The sequence below is a fragment of the Phascolarctos cinereus genome, unplaced genomic scaffold (genome assembly GCF_003287225.1).
Source record: "Phascolarctos cinereus isolate Bilbo 61053 unplaced genomic scaffold, phaCin_HiC Scaffold_4;HRSCAF=312, whole genome shotgun sequence".
Lineage (NCBI taxonomy): Eukaryota > Metazoa > Chordata > Mammalia > Diprotodontia > Phascolarctidae > Phascolarctos > Phascolarctos cinereus.
The window spans coordinates 194,940,913-194,958,474 of NW_027555847.1; positions in this window are offsets into that span (position 1 = coordinate 194,940,913).

Below are 17,562 nucleotides of genomic sequence, written 5' to 3' on the forward strand. Positions count from 1 at the left end.
AGTTCGGTCTAAGAAAGACAAACAGAATTATGTTGGTTGCCTACTTTAATTTCTCTCAAAGCAGGTGACATGTATGTGTCCATGCATGGGAGCTGTACTTTCTTTTGGATTAGGATACACAGTTTATATACCCTTTTAACAGGGTCCGATGTTACTCCATCATCATTTCACATGTGGGCAGAGAAAATACCTCTTTTATCAGACCACTCCCCTGGATTTGAGCTACCTATACAAAAGAATCTGTCTCTACCCAAGCATAAGCAGAACACAATGGAGCTTCCCTACTTTAAATTACTTGCAAGCAGGGGTAGGGGCTGACCAGGAGAATCAATGCAATCTTTTATCAATAACGACTTTCTGCAGAAAAACTGAACATAAGTCAGGACTTTGGTAGAAGATGGGGGAAGCTCTGAATCTCCAAGACACTGGTTATTAAAATCATTTTTTACAAAACATATTTCCAAATAACTGTTCAAAGTAGCATACAAATCTGGCACAGTAATACATCATTTTATATGTAGCACCAATGAGAAATTAGGTATTTCACAAAGATTTTTTTTTTCAGAAACATCCCTTTATCAAAGTTAAAAAACAAAAACAACAAATCCTTTTATGGAAATTTTTCAAAAACACTGTACAATTCTTCATCTTAACAGAATATATGTAACATGATTTGACTATTGCTTGAAGATATAGGATCATCACCAATTATGACCCTAGCTTCCTCATCTGTAAAATGTGGTCTACAAATGATCTGTTTTACAAAGTCCCTTCCACTCTCTCAAATCAGATTTCCTGCCTTTCTTCAAATCCACCTATTCCATAAGTAAATTGCTTTTCTGGTTACCTGGCACCCCTCCCTCCCCAATCTTGATTCCTTCTCTTCTGAGAGTCTTTTCTATCTACATTACATATATCTCATATCCATCCAGCATTTACACTTTCTCTCCCTCCCTCATTAGAATGTAAGCACCTTGAGGACAGAGGACTGTGCAGTTTATTTTTCCTTTCTTTATATCTCCAGTGCTTGGTAGTAAGCCTGGCACTTAAGAAGTGCTTAATAAATGCTTGTTGACTAAACTTCTAGCCCTCAGAGGTTCCCAAAGTGTGAATTTTAATATTCTGTTTCCTCACCTGAAAAATGAAGATAATAATAGCACCTATCTCACAGGGTTAGTGTGAATCTCAAATGAGATTCTACAATGTAAAGCATTTTGCAAGCCTTAAAGCCTATATAAATATTAGCTATTATTATTGTATTACTGTGTAGCAAATTCCTCCCTTTTGGCCCCTGGGGGGCACTGGAACAATGAGTGGTAGTAGCCTCAGCTGCAATTTGAGGGTGTTGAATAAAAATAAGGGGGAGGTGGAAGCATAAGGAAAGAAGAGAAGAGAAGAAAATTTTGAAAAACCTTTCATGCATGTTTCATCTGTTGTGTAACAGAGTGAAAGTCATAGTGATTACATCATTTTCCAAATAAACACACAAAATGCAAGTTATAACCAATTAGTGATCAAGTCTACCAACAGGTCGTAACAAGCAAGTGTTGGCAGGGGAGCATGTTGTGCATTGTTGGGAAGTCCAACGTACATTGGCAGGAATATGTGTATGTAATGACTGTTTTTTTACAATATGATACCATGGGTTACATAGTGTAATACTGCATCATCAAAATTTTAATGCAGGAAAATAACCCACAAATTTACAACAAATTGTTAAATTTAAGATGTATCATTTTTTAAAAAATATATATTTTTTGGAATGATGCAAATTTTAAAAAAACATTAAAGGGTTAAAGAAAGTAAATTTTTGGCAGCCAGGTGGCACAGGGGATAGAGCACTAGCCCTGGAGTCAGGAGGACCTGAGTTCAAATCTGGCCTCAGACACTTGACACTTACTAGCTGTGTGACCCTGGGCAAGTCACTTAACCCCACTGCCTAGCCAAAAAAAAAGGAAAAGAAAAGAAAAGAAAAGAAAGTAGATTTCCAGGGGGGTGCTGAATAATATAAATTTTTAAAAGGGGTGGTAGGCAAAGTAAGTTTGGGAACCTCCACCCCAAATCAAGTGATCCTTATTTTACATACAATTGTAAATCAATAGTTCCCATGCAAGAAGACCAGAGGATTACTCTGCAGTTCCTCATAGTTTCCCACCTCTCCTAAGGAATAAATAGAATTGACTTTGTGACAATTTCTTTCCATGGTTTTTTTACTCTCTTCTGGGTTCATAACCATGAAGTCTGATTTCTGACAGAGTGGGATATGACTACAGACACTTAACAATCCATGTTTCAGTAAAAGTATGTTCATGTGCATTTTCCTCTAAAATTCCTAAATGACTTCCCATACAGTTTTGCAACGCTCTAAAAGGTTACTCAAATATTTTTTATTCAAATCTACATGCATATTTATTGTTTTCTGTATCTTACCGCAGTAGTGTAAAACTCAAATATAAATGGGGTCATTATACTGTACATAGGGATCTCTGTGGGCTGTATATTTACTTAGAAAACTACATTTAAGGACTTCATCTTCTGGGAGTCAAGATGGCGGAGTAAGATGTAAGTCACTCTCACGCTCCCTTATTGACCACTGAAAGCCCAGAAAATATCACCCAGGAAAAACCCTGGAATAGTTGAGCCAGCAGAAAGATGGGGTGCAGCAGTCTTGTCGTCCAGGAACCTTGGGGGATTAACAGCAAAGGCCCCTCTTACTCTGGAGGGGGAAGAGAGAGCAGTACGGGAGGCATCCCAGCAAGCCAGTGGCAAGCCCCGCCTCAGCATATCAGGGGGAGATCCTGAGCCCCAGGGCAGTGGAGCAGGCAAGTACCAATACGAGAACCCCTGAGTCCCTCAGTACAGGCAGGGGAACCAGTAGACACCAGCTCTGAAAACCATCACATGCAACTGCCTTCTCCAGCAGCCAAATCCCCTGGGGCCTGAGCACAATTCCAGGAAGCACAACTCCAGGAGGCAAAGCTCCAGGCTGACAGACATCTCCCAGCAGCGAAACATCCCTGTGCAAGGCCTGAGAGAGCAGCAGCCAAAGTAAGGAGTGCAAGGCCCAGGAGAGCAAGAGCCAAAGAAAGAAGAGCGAGGCTTCTAGGACTATGTCCCAAAGAGATCATACAAATGGGAAGAGGACCCACCTGTACAAAAATATTTATAGCAGCTCTTTCTGTGGTGGCAAAGAATTGGAAATTGAGGGATGCCCATCATTTGGGGAATGGCCGAACAACCTGTGGCATACGAATGTAATGGAATACTATTGTGCTATGAAAAATGATAAGCAAGCAGACTTCAGAAAAACTTATTAAGATTTATGTGAACTGATGCTGAGTGAAATGAGCAGAACCAGGAGAACATTGTATACAGTAACAGCCACATTATGGGATGATTGACTTTGACAGACTTAGCTCTTCTCAGCAATGCAAGGATCTAAGACAACTCCAAAAGATTCATGATGGAAAATGCTATCCACATCCAGAAAAAGAACCATGGAGTCTGAATGCAGATGGAGGCATACTATTTGCTCTCCTTTTCTTTTGTCATTTTGTTTTATTTCTCTTTCTCGTGGTTCCTCTCATTAGTTCTAATTCTTCTATATATCATGATTAATGTGAAAATATGCTTAAAAATAAAGAAAACTATATTTAAACATTATGTTTTATTACTGTTAAATATTTCCCCATTACATTTTAATCTGCTTCAGGCACACTCAGGAGTGTTGCTGTGTTTGACACCTCTTATTAAAGGATGCAATAAAAGAAATATAGGATTTAAAAAAGAGGTGTGCCAGTCATACTTTGAGAGTGGGGGATGATCACTGGACATTTTATATGCAACAATAACTCCCATTCAGTCAAGAGATTTAGAGGACAGGTCACAGGCAGAAAATGTACCACAGGGGAAAATGTACCCTCAACACACTTAAGTTTAATCTGCATTATTAATATTTTCTCCATCACTTTCTTAAGTCTGGGAAATCAACAAAACAATAAATCAAGCTCTGACCTGTAGCATTTATCAATGTCCTAAGCGTAAATGCTCAAACTGAAATTTTAACAATCAGCTCTCAGGAGTCAGTTCAGCTGGCTCCAGCACACACCTCTTCCCAGGTCTCCATGTTGGATGGAGCAATTACAGAAAAATACACACAAGAGTCACAAAGGACAAAAAAAAAAAAAATGAATAGATTCTGATCTGGTTGGAGAACCTATGCTAATAAGATCACAGATTCGTGGCACTTTTTACTAAATAAAAGCAAATATGGACTAAAAAAAAGCCTAAACCCTGTAAACAATTCAGCAAAACAATATAAACAATGGCTGTGAATGATTATATACTCAACCTTCTGCTATTCATTGAGAAAAGATTAAAAAAAAGAAAACTGGGCCATCTTAGCATCTTCCCTGCCATGCTGCTGTGCTCATGTACTCTCATGAGCTCTCTCACTCTGCGCTTTTCACATCTAACTCCCCTTCACATGTTGTTTTACCCTTCTAGAATGTAAATGCTTGGAAGTCAAGGACTGTCTTGCTTACTAGTTTTTGGGTATCTCTGTAGCTTACCACAATGCCTGGCACATACAAAGTGCTTAATATATGTTTTTTCATTTATTCTCGACCTCTGGGATATTTTCATAGATGATCTACTCATGCCTGCTCCCCTTGGGCTATGCCCTATCCTCTAAAATTACCTCTTCCTCCTCCTATCCTATTAAAACATCCATTCCTCCAGTGTAACTAATCTCCTCTAGTTAATAGGAGGCAAGCCATCTTAGAAAAGAAATTCCTATTAAGGTGTGAATGAATAATAACTCACTTAATGTGTTAATTCTCCAAGTTTAAAATAGCTTACCAGCTCTCCCAAAATGGATCAATAATGGTAGAAGTTTGACAAAGATGTCTGAGGGTGAGGGAAAGCCTTCCTGGAATCCTCACCCCCTTTCCAATTCCAGTATGTAGGCAAATATTTAATTGACCCTATAGTTAGATAATATGTCTAGCTTCTAGCTTTGGCAGCCAAAGCTCCTAACAGCCATGGTCTAGTCCGGGAGTTCTTAACCTTTTTTGTGTGTCATGGACCCCTTCTCTGAATAAATTTTAAAAAAAAATCATAATTGAGGGAAGTGTAAAATTTCAGTTAGAGGTTAGTGAAAATGAAAATGCATTTTCCCACCCAAATCCATGGTCTTTTTTTTTAGGGGGCCCATGGGCCCCAGGTTAAGAACCCCTGGTCTAGTCTATCTCAAGCCCAATCAAACCCTGTACTCCTCTTCGCTCCCATAGCTTACTCCAGCCCTGTCCTCAAGAACTCACAGTAATAGTTGCTGACCTGTTTTGCTGACTCTTCACTACCAATCCTCTACAAAAACAACCTTATTCATACAAGTCTTCCCAGGTTTCTCTGAAAAAGACCCCTTTGTTGCTTCTTTTGGCCCAATAGTATCCCATTACATTCATAAACCATAATTTGTTCATCCATTTCCCAATTGAAGGGTACCCCTTAGTTTTCCCCTCCTACTCAATGTGTGGTAAGATAGGAGAGAATATAAATACTTTTTAGTTGGAAAATAAATAGAATTAGTCCTGTTCCCAGCATGCCAGAGGCCTAATACCCTTAACAATTATAAGAATGCTAAATGATCACATTACACAGAACTTTAAAGTTTGCAAAGCATAATAATCTATAGTAATCTATAATAATCTAGTAAATGAGTATTACTGTCCTCATTTTTAAGATGAGGACAGCGATCAGAAAACATAATTGACTGTAGTTATATAGCCAGTAAATATGGTGGCCTGGGCCAGGTAGCTCTCTGTTGCTATTACCTTCCTCTCTGCTCCCAGTTCTTTACTTTTTTAGCCACAATATTTTGAGCCTGCCACCCTCTGAGTGCAATGCTCTGGTGAATGTGCATGGAGATTTGTTTATTATTATTTTGATTGCTTTTATCCTTGTGCTATGGGATGATTAAATCACATAAAAGTTAAATGTTTCCCAGCCCCTAATTTGGACAATTATTCTGTAAGGAATTTGAGTCTTTATAACATCTCTTCTTCACCATCACAGCACAGTAGTGTGGAAAGATTACTGAATTTAGAAGGACTTGATTCAAATTCTGGCTCTGTTTTAAAAAAAAAAAATCACCGATGTGACTTAGGCAAGTCCTTCAACTTCTTTGGGCCTCAGTTTACTCATCCATAAAGTAGAGGGTTGGAATAAATGACATCTAAAGGTCTTTCCAGCTCTAAACTTATGCTACAAATCTATAAGGCCTCAGACTATTTGGATTAAAATTGGTTCACACATTAGTCAGTCCACAAGCATATTTATTAAATACTATGTGCCAGGAACTGTGATAAATCTTTAGGAACCAAGAAAGGAAAAACCTGGCCCCCATTTTTACTTCCTGTTCCATATATCATCTCCTCTTGATTGGTATCATTCTGCTTATGTACTTCTTCCATTGTGTTATTTGGAATTCAAAACTCCTGGTTTTAGATCATTAATTTAATTTAATCAATTTAATAATAAATTCAGATCAGTAATTTAATCAGAATACTTGCATTATCTAAACCACTCCAAGAGGTTGTTGGCAGCTATGTGATGTAGGGGATAGAGCACTAGAATTGTAGTCAAGAAGACCTTAAATCAAATTCTGCCTCAGATATTACTAGATGGGCAATCCTGGGCAAGTCATTTAAACCTATCTCAACCTTAATGTCCTTACCTGAAAAATGGGAATAATAGTATGTATCTTACAAGGTTGTTGTGAGTATCAAATGAAGTAACATGCAAAGATTCTGTGCAAGCCTTAAAGTAGTCTATAAAATGTGGTCTATTATAATTATTTTGTGAGAAAAATACTTTTGTAAGTTTCAAAGTGTTACATAGTTAATAAAAATCTGGTAGGCTTTTTCGTACCATCTAAAGTTTCTTTTTCCTCCTATAGCACTTTAAGACTTGTTGGAAAGGCATTTATATAGAAATAAAAAGTTGGGAGATGGAGTACTCTGTGTGAGGAACAGTAAGCCTAGGCAGTTAGGTGGTGCAAGAATCAGAATGAACTGAATTCAAATCCAGCCTCATAACCTGAGTTCAAATCTAGCTGTGTTCCTCCAGGCAAGTCACTTGAACCCTGTCAATCTCCTTTTCTACATCTGTAAAATGGAGATAATAGTCCCTACCTCCTAGGGTCGCAAGGATCAAATGAAATATTTGTAAAGTGCTTTGCAAATCTTATGTATGTAATCTCAATTACACACATAAATGCCATTATTACACTATATTATAATACTGTTGATACAATAAAGGTTTTTTTTAAGTGGACTTTTTCAAAGATCTCTGAAAGGTGAAGTCTGAAGGAAGATTTACCTTTGGGACTTGTGTAGTAGAGTACATACTTGTAGTAACTTGAGTAGCAGTGGCTGGTGAGTCTGTGCTGAACAGTACTGAGGCAGCTATTCATTGATCTAATCAAATCATTAGGCAGCTTTACTGTGCTCCCCAAGCAACAGAGAATATCTCAAGATTTGTACACATGGCCTTCAATGATACTGCCATAAGGAACCTAGAGCAGTAGTGGCCAAATTTTCTGGATCTCACATTCCCATTGTAAAAAAAAAAAATTGAGCACTCACCCCAAATACATGTATGTTAATTTCTTTACAAATTATATACATGTAATATTGTACTAATAAATTATACACACTATAAAGCAAAAAACAGAAATTTAAAAGGGGTAATAAAGATTAAATATTTAAATTTTTTTTAATAGTCCAAAACTCCATTTTACTCTCACTGAAAATATCATTAGTAACCATATTTTTAGTGAAAGCAGTGATTGTCTATGCTTTATTTTTTTTAATTAACCCTTTATGATATGGCAATTTGAAAGTCTCTACATTCCATTTATTCTAATACTTTGCTTTAATGGCTATCATATCTGAAAGAGATATCTTACAAAGGTATTTAGATCCAAATGAAAGAAATACATTATTGACCACACTCACTAGTAATCATGGTACGCATTTTCCCATCTTGTAAATAGTTTATTCAGATTTTGTTGAAATTTGTCTAATAAATATCCATCTTCAATCAATAAGCATGCCTGACAGTTGTCTATGGCACTGTACTAGGCACTGAGGACACAAAGACAAAAGAGTTAACAGTACCTACTTTCAAGGACCCTTTATTCTCCATTTTGTTTACTCATTCTATACTTATATACGTACTTGTGTCCCCCACTAGAATGTAAGCTTTTTTTGAGTGTGGATTGTTTCATTCTTTGTATCTGTACCCCTAGCGCCTAGCACAGGTTCTGACACACAGCAAGTGCTGATAAAGGCTTGCTAGTGGATTAATTCTATCAGAGAAAACAACACATACATATAAATACAAAAGAAGTTAAATACAAGTAAAGTAGAGGTCTAGCAGTTGAAGAGATACGGAAAAGCTTCATGTAGGAGATGGTGCTTGATCAGTGGACTGAAAGAAGTTAAGGATTCTATGAGGTGGAAATGAGGGCATGAACTCCAGGCATGGGGAAGGGCCAGTGCAAAGGCACACTTGGGAGATGGAGTCCCCCGTGTGAGGAAGGATCCTAGGGTACAGGAAAGAGACTACTGAACAATGAGACTAGAAAGAGCAATGTATAACAAAGTTGGGAAGAGGTCAGGGAGGGCACCTCCAGTCTCTGGAGGTCAGGTCCAAGGTCCAGCAGATAGCTGTTCCAGGAGTACAGTGGCAGGGTAGGTGGCAAGATGCTCAGGAATGCTTTGGTTTCTTGGTGGTAGATGGCCCTCTTTGTCAGCTTCCAAGCTTTCCAACAGTTTTAAGGAAGAGGAGTAAGTCTTGGGAGCAAGGTTAAAATGCTAAGAGAACTCTATGCTTGCCTCAAGTACTAGTGTACTTTTTCTTTGGGCTGCCACATTGCACTGCAAACTTATATTAAATTAGCAGTCCACTAAAACACCCAGACTGTTTTCAAAACTGCTATCCATGACAACTTTGTCTTATTTTTGCGGATATTTTTTTTGTACTTAGGCTCCAGACTAATCATTTATCCCTACTAAATTTAATCTTATTACATCTAGTGCAACACTTTATCCTGTTACAATCCTTTTGGATTCCAATCTTGTTATTCAATGTTTTACTATCCCTCCCAGCTGACATCTAAAATGTTACAATTACTTATAATTTATATGTTGTAGGTAGTATTTATTATTTACTTTTACATATTTATTTTTATAACATTATTTATAATTTTATATAACTGAATCCCTCCTAAGTGTGATGATGCCTGAGCATCAAAGATCATCCATTCCCTCTTCCTTGACCCTGCTGAGCTTCTCATGTGGCTAGAACCTAGTGTGGAGGGCTGTTCACTTTGGGGTGAATTTGGTGCTAAATCATTTGAAAATGGCCTACTTCTAATGAAGAGGGCAAATCTGACCTGGCATTACTGAGAACTGATGAGATGAAACCCATGACTGGATCATGGTTACAGATAGGCAATGACTTATTTAAAAAAAGACAAGTAAGAGGGAGAGTCAGGGTAGCAATGTACGTTAAGAAGATATACTTGTTACGAAGTCCTAGCAATTAGAGGCAGAAAGCAAAACAGAGACTAAGCAGACTAGGGAGCTAGATGGAGCATCATAAGAGTGCTGGGCCTGGAGTCAGGAAGATCCTGCGTTCAAATCAGGTGTCAGATACTTAGTTGCTATGTGCCTCTGAGCAAGTCATTTAACCACTATTTGCCTCAGTTTCCTCATCTGTAAAACTGGGATAATAAAAGCATCCCATGATTGCTGTGAGGATAAAATGAGATATTTGTAATGTAAAGAGCACAGCACAGCTCCTGGTGTATAGCAGACACTATGTAAATGTTAGCCATCATCATTATTATTATTATTATATTTGAGTGAGGGTTAAAGGAATGAGAAACAGAAGTGCTTCAGTCATGGAGTATAAATGAGGAATTTAGGAAACAAATTCCAAATTTGTCTCTGTGTCTGCCAAAAGCAGAGAAGCTAGTAATTTCCTGACTTGCTTTAAATTCTTTCTTTAAAACATGAGGAACCCTCAAGCGAAAATTATATTCTGGATCTGATTCTAACCGGGAGAAACTGTTAGGGGGAAGTGACCACTCCATCCTAAAATGTATGTATGATAGAGGAGAGGAAAACCAAGCATAGTCTGACATATGCCATAGATTTTGGGAAAGCAGATTTCAGTTGTTTCAGAGAATGGGTAAGATCCTAAAGACCAAAATGCTACAAAGGAAACTGGCCCAGGAGAGAGAGGAAATGCTTATGAATAAAATTTTGAAGATATAAAATGTAAAAATTCCATTGAAAAGGAAAAGTGAGACTTGTTTAAAGAGACTTATCTGGATACACCAACCAACTTGGATTTTAAAAATTAATGTATAGAAAACAGCAACAAAATCAAGTAACAAGAAATTATTTTGTGTGGCCCAGTCCTGTAAAACTAGTGTCATGAAGACTAAAGCTGAAGACAACTAAAAGAGCTTTTCTAGATATATAGGGGAAAAAAGGATCAAAAAAGCACAGGACCTTTGCTTGGATGGATGGAGAGACAACAATTGGTGACAGATGAAAAAGTAGAGTCTCACAATTTTTATTTTGTTCTCTGAGAAAGCACTGACACTTGAAATGACAGGATAAAAATAACAGAGTTGACTATCATTCAAGGTAAGTAAGGAGATACAAAAGGGCAATTCATTGTCCCCGATAAATTTAAGCCACCTATCCAAGATGAATTTATTACATATAGCACCCAGCATCCAAAGAACTGATAGATATCATTACTGAGCTACTGTCAACAACTGATAAAAGATTGGGAAAAGCAGGATAGGTGCTCCAGAACTAGAGGGCAAATGTCTCAATTTTGAAAAAAGAAGAATAAAATTTGCAAAATATATGCCAATGAGCTTGACTTCAATTCCTGAGGAAATTCTAGGACAGACCAATAAAGATATGGTTAATGAACATCTAGAAAAGGGTGTGGTAATCACACATGCACACACACACACACCCCAAAAAAACACTTCAAGACCAGGCCTTCAAGAATAATCTTGTTCCTGTTATGATAAGGTTATGAAATCCATAGATCAGAAGGCCTTAGATTTTAGCAAAGTATTTGACAAAGCATACCTTGAGACTCCTGTAGAAAATAAAGAGAGAATTAGGCTAGGTGAGAATACAAATGGATTTTACTACTTGTTGAATGGCCAGTCACAGCAGTCATTAAAGGTTCCATATCAACTTTGCAGGTCTCTTGTAAAGTGCCTCAGGGATATGTGAATGAATGAGTGAAAAACATTTATTAAATGTTTACCAAATGTCAAGCACTGTTAAGTACTGGAGATGAAAACAGTAAATATGAGATAGTCTTTGTTCTCAAGGAACTTACTCTCTAACTGGAGGGTGAGGAGTATGGAGAGAAAGAAAATGCAAGAAATAAAGTTTGGCTGCAGGACATATGGCAAGTCCCAGTGGTCCTTAAATCCTATCAGGAAGAGAAATGACAGTGCCAGGGGTCTGGACAGTGTAGAGGCAGGGCAGATAGTAAAGGCTGAAGGATCTTAGGAGTAGCAGGGTGTGTTAAGAACTGATGGGCTCTTATCTCACTGGAAGGAATAGAGTTGATGACTCCTATCCCACCCATGCCACTCGTGACCAACAATGCTGCCTAGATGGGTTCTTTATATTTTTCTTAAATTTAGATAGAAGCAATGCTTACCAAATTTGGAGATAATAAAAAGAAAGGAAGGACAGCTAACACAGGAATGCAGTCAAGATCCAAAAGATCTTGACAAGCTAGAAAAAATGGGCTGAACCTAAATAGATGAAATTGAATACGATAGATGTGTTTGGTTACAAAAAGAATCAACTTCACATTTACAGGAAGAGAGTTATGATTCGATAGAAATTTGTCTGAAAGAAGACCTAGGGGTTTTTCATGGACTGCAATGTTAAGTGAATCAGCAGGGTGATATGACAGCCAAAAACACTAACTCGATCTTGGGCTACATTAAGAGAAGCAGCCTCCAGGAAGAATGGTATTTTCAGTGTACTCTATCCTCATCAGATATCAGTACTGTGTACAGTTTGGGGAACCACAGTTTAAGAACACTGATAAAACTGGATGGGTCCAAGGAGGAGTCAACCACAACAATGAAAGATCTCAAGTCCACACAATATGATTGAAAGAACTGGGGATACTGAGCCCAGAGACTCAGGCTGGACATTTAATAAAGTTTTCACGTATTTAATGGGCTATCATGTGGAAACAGAATTAGACTTTCTGTACTTTCCACAAACAGCTGAACTAGGAGCAATGAGTGTGGAAGTTGCAGAGGCAGATTTAGGCTTGCTGTCAGACAAAGATTTCTACAATTAGAGCTTTCCAAAAGTGGAAGTCGGCAGCTTCTGGAGGTAGGTTCCTCTTCACTGGAGGTTTTCAAAAGTAGGGGCTAAATGACCAACAATTTTTCAGGTCTATAGTCATGGGAATCAGTCTGGGGTATGGGTGGACAAAGGTCCAATTCTCTTCCAAACTTTGGTCTTCTGTGAATGGGAAAGAAAGGAAATCAGAACTTTCAAATGACCACTGATGGTTAAGTGGTGGCATTAAAAATAAATTTTTTGTTAATACAAGTTAAAGTAAAGATTAAAAGTAAAACTATTCTACAAATAAGTAAGATATCTTTTTGGTAAATTATAATATGCTGGAGAACCATTTTGTTTATATACCTAAAATCTGCACTGAAGTTCTGGTGCCACAGTATACAGATCACACTGAAAAGAATGGTTTCTTACCATGCATTTAAAAAGATGGTCTGCCATGTGAACTTGCATTTTTTTTTAAAACAGAGATGATTACTTGTCCGCAGTTTAATAACCATGCAATATTTACAGTTATGCTCTTTGGTTCTTTCCCCCTCTGACTACAGCATCAGTTTGATTAAGTGGTATGCAGCAAAAATCTTTTTACAGGCTTCAGAGTTTTCTTCACCTTTTATGTATCCTGTTTACATATTTTAATATTAATGGAAAGAAAAAACCATAAAACACGAAACTTGACAAAAAAATTGCAGTATTTTAACATTTAAATTTGGCCATAAATAAAGTAAACATAATAAACATTTTTTTCTCTTTCCACATATTACAGATTGACTTAGCAATAAACATGAAGGTTTATATTACAGTGACTAAGCTATAGGAGTTCATAATCAGATTTTAATTTGGTATCTGTATGCTTTTAGAACTGTATTCCTTTTCTTCATGTTTACTAATACATAATCCCCTATTTATAGGTTATTACATAACTGCTTACCCCTCCAGTGAACTTTTTTACAATAGGAAATTGTGTTTAACTGCCATTTTCAAGGAGAGATTAAGATAGTCAATGCATTATGTTGCCTAAGTAAAAACTATTTGCAATTTCTGAATCTTGTTTTAAGGAGCCATCTCTTTAAAAAAAAAATCATAGCTGCCATCACATACTGATACATTAGTAGGAAACAAATTATATTATCTCAACAAGTATTACTATCACTACAAGGGCAGCTAGTTGGTATACTGGATAGAGTGGTTGACCTGGAGTCAAGAAGAGTCATCTTCCTGCCTCAGGCACTTAACTAGCTGTGTGACTCTGGGCAAGTCACTTAACCCTGTTTGCCTCAGTTTCCTCATCTATAAAATGAATGAGGTGGAGAGGGAAATGGCAAACCACTCCAGTGTCTGTACCAAGAAAACCCCAAATGGGATCATGAAAAGTAAAACACAACCGAAACAACTGAACAACAAAACAACACAATCACTTTCAGAAACTTTTTTTTGGGGTGGAGAGAGAGCTGCTTAAAAAAAAAAAAGACTTCTTTCATTTACCTAAACTTTTGTATTCTCATCACTTCAGGCAAAATATTTCCCTTGATAAAATGCAAATATCATAATTCTTTAAAAAACCACTAAGTCCCCGGATTATCCATAGGTTAAAAAAACAAAACTTATTTTAAAAAGTGACACAAGTCAAAATTATTGTTCTCTATAAAACTACCATAAAGAGTCATTACCATCAAGCGCCGCAACAGGAATAACCACTACATTTGGATTTCTGGATGATGTGCATTTTCTTGACAGTTACGACTGTTTTATTCTCTGTATTTGAATCCCCTATGCCTAAACACTGTTCCTGGCACACAGCACAGTAAATGCTTATTGATTGATCTGTTTTTTATTTATCTAACACTAAAAATGTGCTGTTTTCAAAGGAAAGCAAAGGTTCATTTCATGAAATTCCTTTTCTAATAGAAAGGAGTTGTGGTGTTTTTGCCTTCAAGAAAATCAAAACGCACATACATCTCAAAAATAATAGGATTTGGTTCTCAGCATACAAAATAAGGTGTTCTTTTCTGCTTTTTCTTTTTTTTTTTTGTGAGGCATTCAGGGTTAAGTGACTTGCCTAGGGTCACACAGCTAGTTATGTCAAGTGTTTGAGGCTGGATTTAAATTCAGGTCCTCCTGACTCCAGGGCCAGTGCCCTATTCGCTGTGTCACCTAGCTGCCCCACAAAATAAGTTTTTAAAACTTTAGTAAAAAATAAACCAAATGACCTAAAGAGTGTCATAAATAATTCAGTTGTGCTTTTAACACATAAATATATTCTCAACACAAACTACTAAATTGTGTAACAAAAACTTCTAAGCCTACATTTCAACAAATGCAAAATTAAATTACATATTAAAGCTATTGAAATCTAGTAAGTCCATCTAAGAGCCTTCACTGTGAAGCTGAGAACTTAAGGCACCACAACAAAGCTCAGAGAATTGCAAAAATTAATTACAGGTAATCAACTATCCATACTGTTAATGCATTTTTCTCATTACAAAAAAAAATTCTGATTAAGTATTCTTAACATATTTTTCTTGGAACACTTTTCATTTTCCCATCAATTTTGATTACCTTTCTTGCCTCATGTATAAAACAAACCTTCATTACAGCTAAGAACCACCCAAATAAAACATTGTACTACTGCCTGTTGGTAGAACATTTAGAGTAACACTTAAATATCATGCTATTTTAATAAGAAATAAACCTTATTGGGTCTAAATATACATTAATATATTTTCCCAAATCTAGATTGTACAAAGCCTGAGTGAAGCCAGTCATCACATTCAAATTGGCCTTTGTCTGCCCCATCTCAAGCCTCTCTAGAGGCAAAGGTTAGTTAAGAAATATACATTTGGGAGGAACAACCTTTTTATTTTGTTAACTCTATCAGATTTAGAGTTTGCCCCAACAAGTCCTCTAGGACATTACCTCATGGGGGTAGCTTCAGAGTAGACATCCACTCAAACCCTATTCACACAACAGACTTGCACAATAAAAATATTTAATACAGTAATTTTAAGTGGTTTTGGTGTATTTCCATTCTTTTTTCCTTTCAAATAAATCTTTTCTTAGGCATGAGGCCTGTATGTGGACTAATATGGTACTACTCACTCCATGAATTCTTGAAATAGCTCAAGAGCTCATGGCCAGGTTTGATAGATCAAAGTAGCTTTATAATAAGCCCCATTCCATACTTCATTAGCGTAAAATAAAAAAAAAACCTGCAGTCAAGAATAGGCCCATCTTATTGTAAATTCTGCTCTACAGAAAATAATATAATAGGAAGCAATTTGGTGAAGTTGAAAGAACACTCGAATTGGAATCGAATTGGCATCAGGGACTGGGAAATACTGGCTGTCTAACCTTAGAGAAGTCACATACCTACCTAGGCCTCAGGGGCCAGGGAGAGGTACTGGATTGGATGACATCTGATGTTCCTTTCAACTCTTACCTGTGATCTTATGATCTAGAACAGCACTTCTTAAACTGTGGGTCACAACCTCATAGAGTTTAAGAAGTGCTGAAGGGGTCACAAGTGGAAAATGCATAAGAAGCCCTGATAGGATATTATGAAATTTCCAATATATCATAGAAAATAATAATACACCTAGGTTGGTTGGCCATCTATATGGTACTCACATTATCTTTGGAAGGAGAAACAAACAAGGTATCACAGAAATAGGAATGATCCTAAAAATTCATTCATCCTGGAATTAGTACAGAATCACTTGTGAGTAGAAAACAAGACTCAAGAAAGATGATGTACACTGATAAAAGCTTACAGACCAAAGTAGCCCATTTCTAGGGAACATACAACCAAAGCCATCCTCATAATGGACACTGTAATTACATTGTTAAATAATGCAATTAAATTACAAGGCTATTGGAACCATCTTTAATTTTATAGACACATTCAGCATCAAACCTGGGGCAAAGGTGGAAGAAGAAAGGCAAATAAAGATTACTTCCTGTGGGGCTTCACTTCTCTCAGGCTCAAGCTCTCCCCCTAGAGAATATTAGGGTGAATGGGGTTGGATGAGATGATCTTTGAGGTTTTCAAGTTCTAAGATTCTATGATTGTATAAATACCATATTGCTCTGAATGTAGGCTAAAATTATAAGTTATTTTTAAAATTTTTAAATGCTTCCAAAAACACGTAAATATTATTTTACACACTCATGTTTTATTAAAGCCAGATTTAGGGGCAAAATGTGATCTAATGCAGCATTTTATCTCATTCCTAGTTTGAAAAACAAAATCAACTTACCTCACATATGCCTGATCAAAAATATTTCAGGAATTTCAGTTTTCTAAAATTTTAGTGTATTAGAATTACATACTATTTGAATTGGAAGGCACCAGAGAAATCATATCATCTCACCCCCTTTCTTTACAGGTCAAGAATGTGAGAATTAGAGAGTTTGAGGTGACTTGTAAAACATTATACCTATTTAGTAACCCAGGTAGTTCAAGTCTTAGTCTCCTGACCACTGCTCACTGCTTTTATAAAATAATTAAAATCTCAAGTTAAAATGTCTTCTAAGTTAATTTTTCATGGTGGAACAGAAATGAGAATTTTTAAAATGATTAGGGAAGCATTTCTAAATACCTTTCATTATTAGGTCTAAACAGGCATTAATAAATGAGTTAACTTTATTACCAAAATAGTTCAGAAATTATTCTTAGAGCCACTTGCCTCAGTTTCTGTCCTGCCTGTAATATGTGATAGGAATGAAAATCCTCAGCCCAAATCATTACCCTTAAAAAACTCATTTATGGAAAGTAGGTTCTTAAGATAAAGTATGGAAAGAAAAGGTTTACTTCAATGTTAAGGACTCTGGGGTTATGATTTTCAAGAAGATTTGGAGATGTTTTGTTATGTTTTCAGAGTATACTTGAGTGGGTGGATGGAGAGTTCTAAAGATCAGTAAGATCTTGTACCTGAGATTGTTTATTAAAGCATATAGCCCATTAACAACTAAGCTAGCAGGCCATTTTTGTTACTATACTGTTAAATTAAATAGACAAGTGCTGGATCTATGATTTTACTGGTATAAGCAACTCCCAAGTGAGCGCACTCTCTCTAGAAATGCAAGCCCACATGTTACCTGTAACTTACTGTCCTTGAGAGTT